Below are 7,011 nucleotides of genomic sequence, written 5' to 3' on the forward strand. Positions count from 1 at the left end.
CTCTTTTTTGGGTTGTGCAGACATTCAACTGTGTGAAAAATGTGAGAAGGTCCTGGTCCTTACTCCGTTGCATTGGTTGTCATTAATGTACTTCCTATCAAGTGACACTGCTGGAAAGAGCTGCCTCTGTACCATTATGCAGGCACTGTTGCCCCAGAAGGACTCAGATGCCTTCACTCTGCTTTTCTGTGACGACCCAAACTTTGTCACAGAGACTCTGCTCTGTGAAGTCTCAGGATTTGGAGGCCAGGATTCCACAAATGTCCAAAAGCCTTCTGTCCTCCTGTCTCTGGAACTGGGAGCAAGGGTTTGTGAATGTGCGTCAGATATGAAAACCATCAAGTCCTCCTGTGTCTCCACTGGTCTCCCAGAAGCCATTCTTTCTTCTCCAACCAAGCCTAGCCATTTTCTAAAATTTGTCCAAGCACAATCTCTGTCCCCTCTCACCACTGGGATTACCCAGCCCAGTGACTGCAGGTGCTTAGCCTCTCCAACAAAAACCTAAAAAGACAACCTCTGTTTCTGCCTCTGAAACACGAAGCTGTGAACAAGCCTTTGAAGTAAAGGGAATCAGAGTACAGCGCTGGAAGTCTGTATTTCTAAGGGTCACGGTAACTGTAATGAGATTTCTTCTGAGAGTCTTGTATAGGAGTGGGAATAAGATATTATCTCCATAAGTTATCCTGCAACATTGTTCTTCATGTATATTTTAAAAGGGTGTCATTTGAAAACTCTGGAGCAGGGATAGTGAATGCATGACTTTTGCGGCAATGGCTTTCTCCCTAACCCATGGCAGATATAGTTAATTAATCATTTCTATCAGTGGTTTACACTTGCTTGTTAATTCTCAACATAATGGATAAGAAAGCCAGTACTAACCGATTTGAATCAGAAATTGAGATTAGTATATGCTTACCATAAATACACTTTCCCTAAAGATTGCATAATGTGGAAAATTCTGAAATTTAGTGATGTTGCCCATGTGGTGAGATGGGCTGGAAAGATGAAGGTTAGGGGGGAAGGAGAGAAGAGGTGCGTGAAGTTGTGTTTCAGAGAGGTCATAGGGAGCATGTATTCCAGGTGAGCCCACCTGGCACCTAGGATGTGCTCTGTTGCCTTTGTTCTGAGCACGTTTAATGTTGTGAGTCCATCCAGGCACAATCAGTCTTGAGAGTCAGATATATGCTAAACAAAATTCCTCTAGTCAGGCAGGAGGAATTCTCTCTTCCTGGGGCATCTGTTTTGTTCTTAGGCCTTTAATGGGTTGGATGAGCCCAGCCCACCCTCACTGAGGAGGGCAATCAGGCTCCTGATTTAAATGTTAATCTCACCTCAAAACACTCATAGAAACACCCAGGATAATGTTTGACCAAAATATGTGGGCTCTCTGTGGCCCAATCAATTTGACTCATAAATGTACCATCACACCTGGAAACTCCTTTTCCTGAAAGGGCCGAACTGGAGACAATGTATGCATATTTATAGTTTCCCTGAAATGATTTTAGTAGACTATCCAGATCACTAGCATTACAATTACAAATGTTATTTCACTTTTAACTTATCCAGATAACTAATATTCATTTAATATAAGCATATTTAATTCTAGTTCAGAAGATAACGTTATCTAAATTTGTCCTGAAATTCCAAGGGGGCAGCCTATTCAAAGCCTAAAAACACCATTGCACTAATCATATGTTTGCAACTTATTTACTTTAAGGTCTCATGTACATCTAATTTATGTTATTTAATGTGTATCAGACATCAACAAGCACATTTATATACACATTTAAACTATGCAATGAATTTTAAAGTAAAATTCCCCTGTAGAATTTTCTTTATACTTATCACTTCCCTTTTCCCCAATTTGAATGGTGTTTGAAAATGAACTTTAGATATTTGGTAAGCATTCCTAAGATTTTTGGCTCCACCATACCCTCTTTATTTTCTAATATAAAAGACAAGCAGCTGAGAGAAAGCAGAACTAAATTTGGTTGGCCGTGATACAAATTTCAACTATTTATATTCCATAGCTACCAAACTTACCTTTAAAAAAAAAATTAGTAACAACCTTAGCCACAATCTAAATTTTATCATATTCAGCAAACCTTGTAAACTCTGAAATCAAAACTAATTATACTAAGAGCTAAATCTAGTTTAGTGGGCATGTGAATTTATAAAATAACAAAATCACAAGATAATCCCCACTTTTTCCAATTCATTTCTGGAAAATGCATTATAAACACATTGCATTTTCCCACAGGAATCTAAAATTGCAATTGCATTCCTGCTCAGTTACTCACCATCAAATAAGTCATGGTTGTGAATAGCAACGTATTATAAAAGCAAAGATAAAAATGATAAACCTACAATAAACTTAATAATAAAATTAATTTATAAGTAATAGAATTAGAAAAATGGTTGCTGTATATTTTATGAGATTGTACTCAAAACATTCTACTCAACGTTGACATGTTGGCAAATGATTTAAAATGTTTAAAAAATAAAAACTATGGTGGTTAAAGGAAACATGGATACAGGACCTATTAGGCGTCAGTTCTTAATGTTCCTTGCAGTTCACACTTGAGCTTGAAGACACAAACTGATACTGCGAGAAGTTAAATAACTAGCATTACAATTACAAATGTTATTTCAGAGTGTTACTTACCCAGATGACAAATCTTGTCCAAGATTACACAGCAAGCAAAACAAGAGTCTGGACTAAAACCCAGTCCTGTTGAATTTAGTTAATGTTCCTTCTGTGTCAGGGAAGGAACACTTGGACATGCACTTTGAAAAAATGGATAAGACTTGAGAAGAAAGACGGCATTCTGGACTAAAGAAATACCAAGCACATTGTCTCAAGTACCCACAACCAGCAAAGCCAGGCGATTCCTAAAATATGAGGAGGAAATTGAACTTGGACCTCTGAGCAAGACAGCCAACCATGCATTCACTTTCCACAGGTGCTGTCCTGGAGGCATGCAAGAGGCAGGTTAGGGGTGACCAATTACAACCTCTGCTCAGGACTCCTGCCCTGTGGCCTTTTGAATTACCTTTTTCAAAATTATTTGTTGAATAGCTGCTATATTCTACATACTGTGGGGAATATGAATGTAAAGACATGTTTTCAGACATCCAGAAATGGAAAAAACTTAAAAAGTAAAGTTAACCTACATTTGACATAGATAACGTAAAGATGCTAACTATAACAACCACAAAATTGTTTAACAGTAAAGTTGATTGCCTTCTTAGAATTTAGCTGGGCTTGGGGACTGATTTGAATGAGCCAGGCAGCTAGCTTAAACACTGCCCAGGGAAGTTTTACTGATGACTTATTTCTGATCAATTTCCTTGTAGCAAGCAAAAACATTTTAAATTATGCTGTTAACCTTACTGTATGCTCAATATTATGTTTGTCCTTTTAAAATTTAGACTCTGCAGTATTTAAATATTTGAAAGCATCATTAAGCACTTCAGGTCATGATGGGTTGGGAAGAGGTCCCTTATTCATCGTCTCTTTGTTTTATCTACCTTCAAGGAGGATTTATTCAAGGAGAGACAGGCAGTCATATATGAACTGTTGGGCAACACGGGACTTTCTTTAGCCTGAGTTGGAGGTCTACCTCCTTCTTTTCCTTCCCTTCCAAGCCTGGAGAAGATTTATTAGAACAATCTTCTATGGGAACTCTAGACTAAGTATGTAAAGGGGATGAGAAATGAAGTCAGGTGTCAATTAGGCAGACTTGAGTGAGCAAAGATACCCATTGTTTTGGATAAAAAAGAAAATTGTGCCTGATATTATTTCCTAGGTCACAGCTGACATTATTCAGATTTTCTACTATATACCTCAAACACTCTCTATTTCTGACAAGATGAATTTAAAAAAAAAATGCTTAACAGGCTTTTCTACTATAATACAACATACTTCATAATTACTGAATTTGTGCTACTGTCTGCTCATGTGTTAGTTTTAGATAAACAGTATTTACCTAAAGATATACAGTAATTACTTTAGATAAATGACTAATTTATTTTTTCTGATATTTGAGAAATATTTATTTTCTCTGATGCAAATCTTAGGTTTGCATATAAATTAATCACATGCCATTTCCTGTATTTTATACATAATACAGAAATGTCCTCATTAGATGATCTTTTCTCTGTCTGATATTAACATAACATAGTGATTTGAATCATGGTTTTGCCACTTGCTAGCTGTGTGACCTCAGGCCACTTACTTAACCTCCATGTGCCTCAATTTCTTCAGTTGACAATGGGGACATAATAATAACAATTCCTCATAAATTTGGTATAAGATCTAATGCGATCACATTATAAAGCATCTATTGGATTGTCAGAAAAGTCATGACACCTTTTTGCAATGAAAAACATAGAAAAAATACGTCATGACTTTTCCGACAACACAATAAATAGTAACAGGCACCTAGCAAGTACCATATGCATTCTTATCAAATAAATAAATGACTTTCCCCCCTTCTCAATGTATGTGCAAATACCTATCTAACTCCAGACCCCTATTCAACTAGTGGACTTATTTGTTATCTTTTCCTTGTCTTCATTTCTGTTCTACTCCTCCTTATTCTCATATTACGCTTCAGAGGGGGAACAAAATAAGAAATTACCTGGAAAAACTGGCTCATGTGTGCCACTTTTTCAAACCTGGAATTACAGATCAGCTAACATACTTTTGGAAGCAAGTAACAGAAAATTCAATTCAATCCCATTGGTTTAAATTGGCTCGTAAAGGAAGGGGCTCAGGGCTGGCTTAACTCAATGAGTATAGCTCCTTTTCTTTGCAGTTTCCTTGGCTTTGTTCCTTTTAGTATGATGGGCTTTTCCTTAGGCTGACTTGCCTCATGGTGGCAAAATGTCTTAATATGGACCCTAGATGTTTTAGTGTCCATATGATGGAGCATATAGAAGATGAAAGGGAATCTATTTTGCTTTTGCTTCATTACTTAATGGCCCATATTAGGTTACAATTGATTTCTGAACCAATTTTTGAGGCTAGGAGACCACCATGAACTAATTGGATTAACTGAACCAATTTCTCTAGTATGGGGGATGGCATTACTCTTAGATAATGAGGCCCAACTCTAGCACTAGGGTCTGTCAGTTTCCTTTTTTTTTAAAGATTTTTATTGGGGGATGGGAACAGTGCTGGGGAATCGGGGGAAGGGGAACAGACAAGTTGCTGTTGTTTTTGTTCTTCAGTCTAGTTGTGGAGGACGTTGCTTCACTGGCCCAAGTTGGCACCATCATTGCGCTCTTCCTGGGCGAGGCAGATCAGTTGCCGGCTTCTGGACGGTCGCTCACTGCGGCTGCTGGCTGCTCACACTGGCTGCTGGCTACATACGGTAGCCCATGGCAACCCACTGCAGCCTACGCCGTTGCCGGTGACTCACAGCAGCCCAGCTCCAGGTTGAGCGGTTGTTCAGCATCTTAGCTATAGAGGGCAGTGTCATTGGCCCTCATATGTGGGATCTGAACCGGGGCCCTCTGGCGTCCCAAGCCAGTTCTTAACCATCGCGCCACTCGGCCAGCCCTGTCAGTTTCCTTTTAAAACTTTGATAATGGTGGAGGACTCAATCGCTGAACAAAAGTGGGATTGTGTTAGAAAAGAGGAAGTAAGAATTGATACTGTACAGACAATTATTGATGTCTACCACCTAAGTTATGTTCTCTACATGAGGAGATTAGAAATGCATCAGTGTCAGTAACAGATGTCTGAATAAGGAAACAGTTGTGGCTGGTGTACCTTCAAATTCCATAAAGTGCTGTTTTAAATTATATACATCATTTTTAGGGTTTGTTTGGTTATGAAGACCAGGTATAATCAAAGACAACATAATCAACCCTGTCTGTCCATGGTGCTGATTCTGACACCAGGGCTGCACAAATCTAACTATAGTTTCTGGGCTTATTTATTTTTTTAAAATTTAATCATAGTATTAAATATTTTTCTTTTCACTTTGAAATAATTTTAAACTTGTAGAATATTTGCAAGGATGGTGCAATGAACTTTTTTTCCTCTGAACCATTTGAAAGTAAGTTACTGACATGATGCCTGTTATACTCCAAAACTTAATGTATAATTCTAAAATCAAGGACATGCTCCCACCTAAACATCATATAATCATCAAACTCATGAAATTCACCTCACTATGTTGATTTTAGCTAGTTTATGACCTCATTCATGATTTGGCAGTTGTTCCACAGTATGCTTTACAGCAAAAAGATCCAATCCAGGATCATGTGTTGTGTTTAGTTTCTCTTTAATCTCCTTCAGTCTTGAATTATCCTTGCCTTTCATGATTCATAAAGGCCAGTTATTTAGTGGAATACCCTCAATTTGGGTATATCTAATGTTTCCTCACAATTAGATTCAGATTATGTCTATGTGGCAGGAATATCAACAGAAACACAGACATGACTGTGTGGTTTTTTATGGCATCTTATCAGGTTGTCTGTGATTTTTTATTTATTCCATTATTGGTGATATTCACTTGAATCCTTGATTGAGGTGGTGTCTGCCAGGTTTCTCCACTGTAAAGTTACTCAATTGTCTTTATAATTAATAAGTATTTGAGAAAAGTTTCTGTGCAGAGGTAGATTGGACTTCACGGCTACTTTAATGCAATTCTTTAAGTTTCTTTTTGTAATTTCTTCCATTCTTTTTGTATGTAAATGTGTAAATATTTCATTGTTCGTCAAATTTTCACCCATCACTTTTATTTATTTATTTATTTATTTTTTATTGTTAGTTTCAGGTGTACAGAACAATGCAATAGTTATCCTTTTCACCCTTCACACAGAAACAACCCCTTTCCCCCATCTACTGCCCTCCCACCCCCAATATCATACTTATCTGTTACAATTCCATTGACTCCATTCCCACACTCTACTCCATGTCCCATGACTACATGTATATATAATTATAGTTGACATACATTATTATTCAACATCAGCTTCAGAAATACAGTGCAGTGG

This window comes from Hipposideros armiger, unplaced genomic scaffold (assembly GCF_001890085.2).
Source record: "Hipposideros armiger isolate ML-2016 unplaced genomic scaffold, ASM189008v1 scaffold_536, whole genome shotgun sequence".
NCBI classification, from domain to species: domain Eukaryota; kingdom Metazoa; phylum Chordata; class Mammalia; order Chiroptera; family Hipposideridae; genus Hipposideros; species Hipposideros armiger.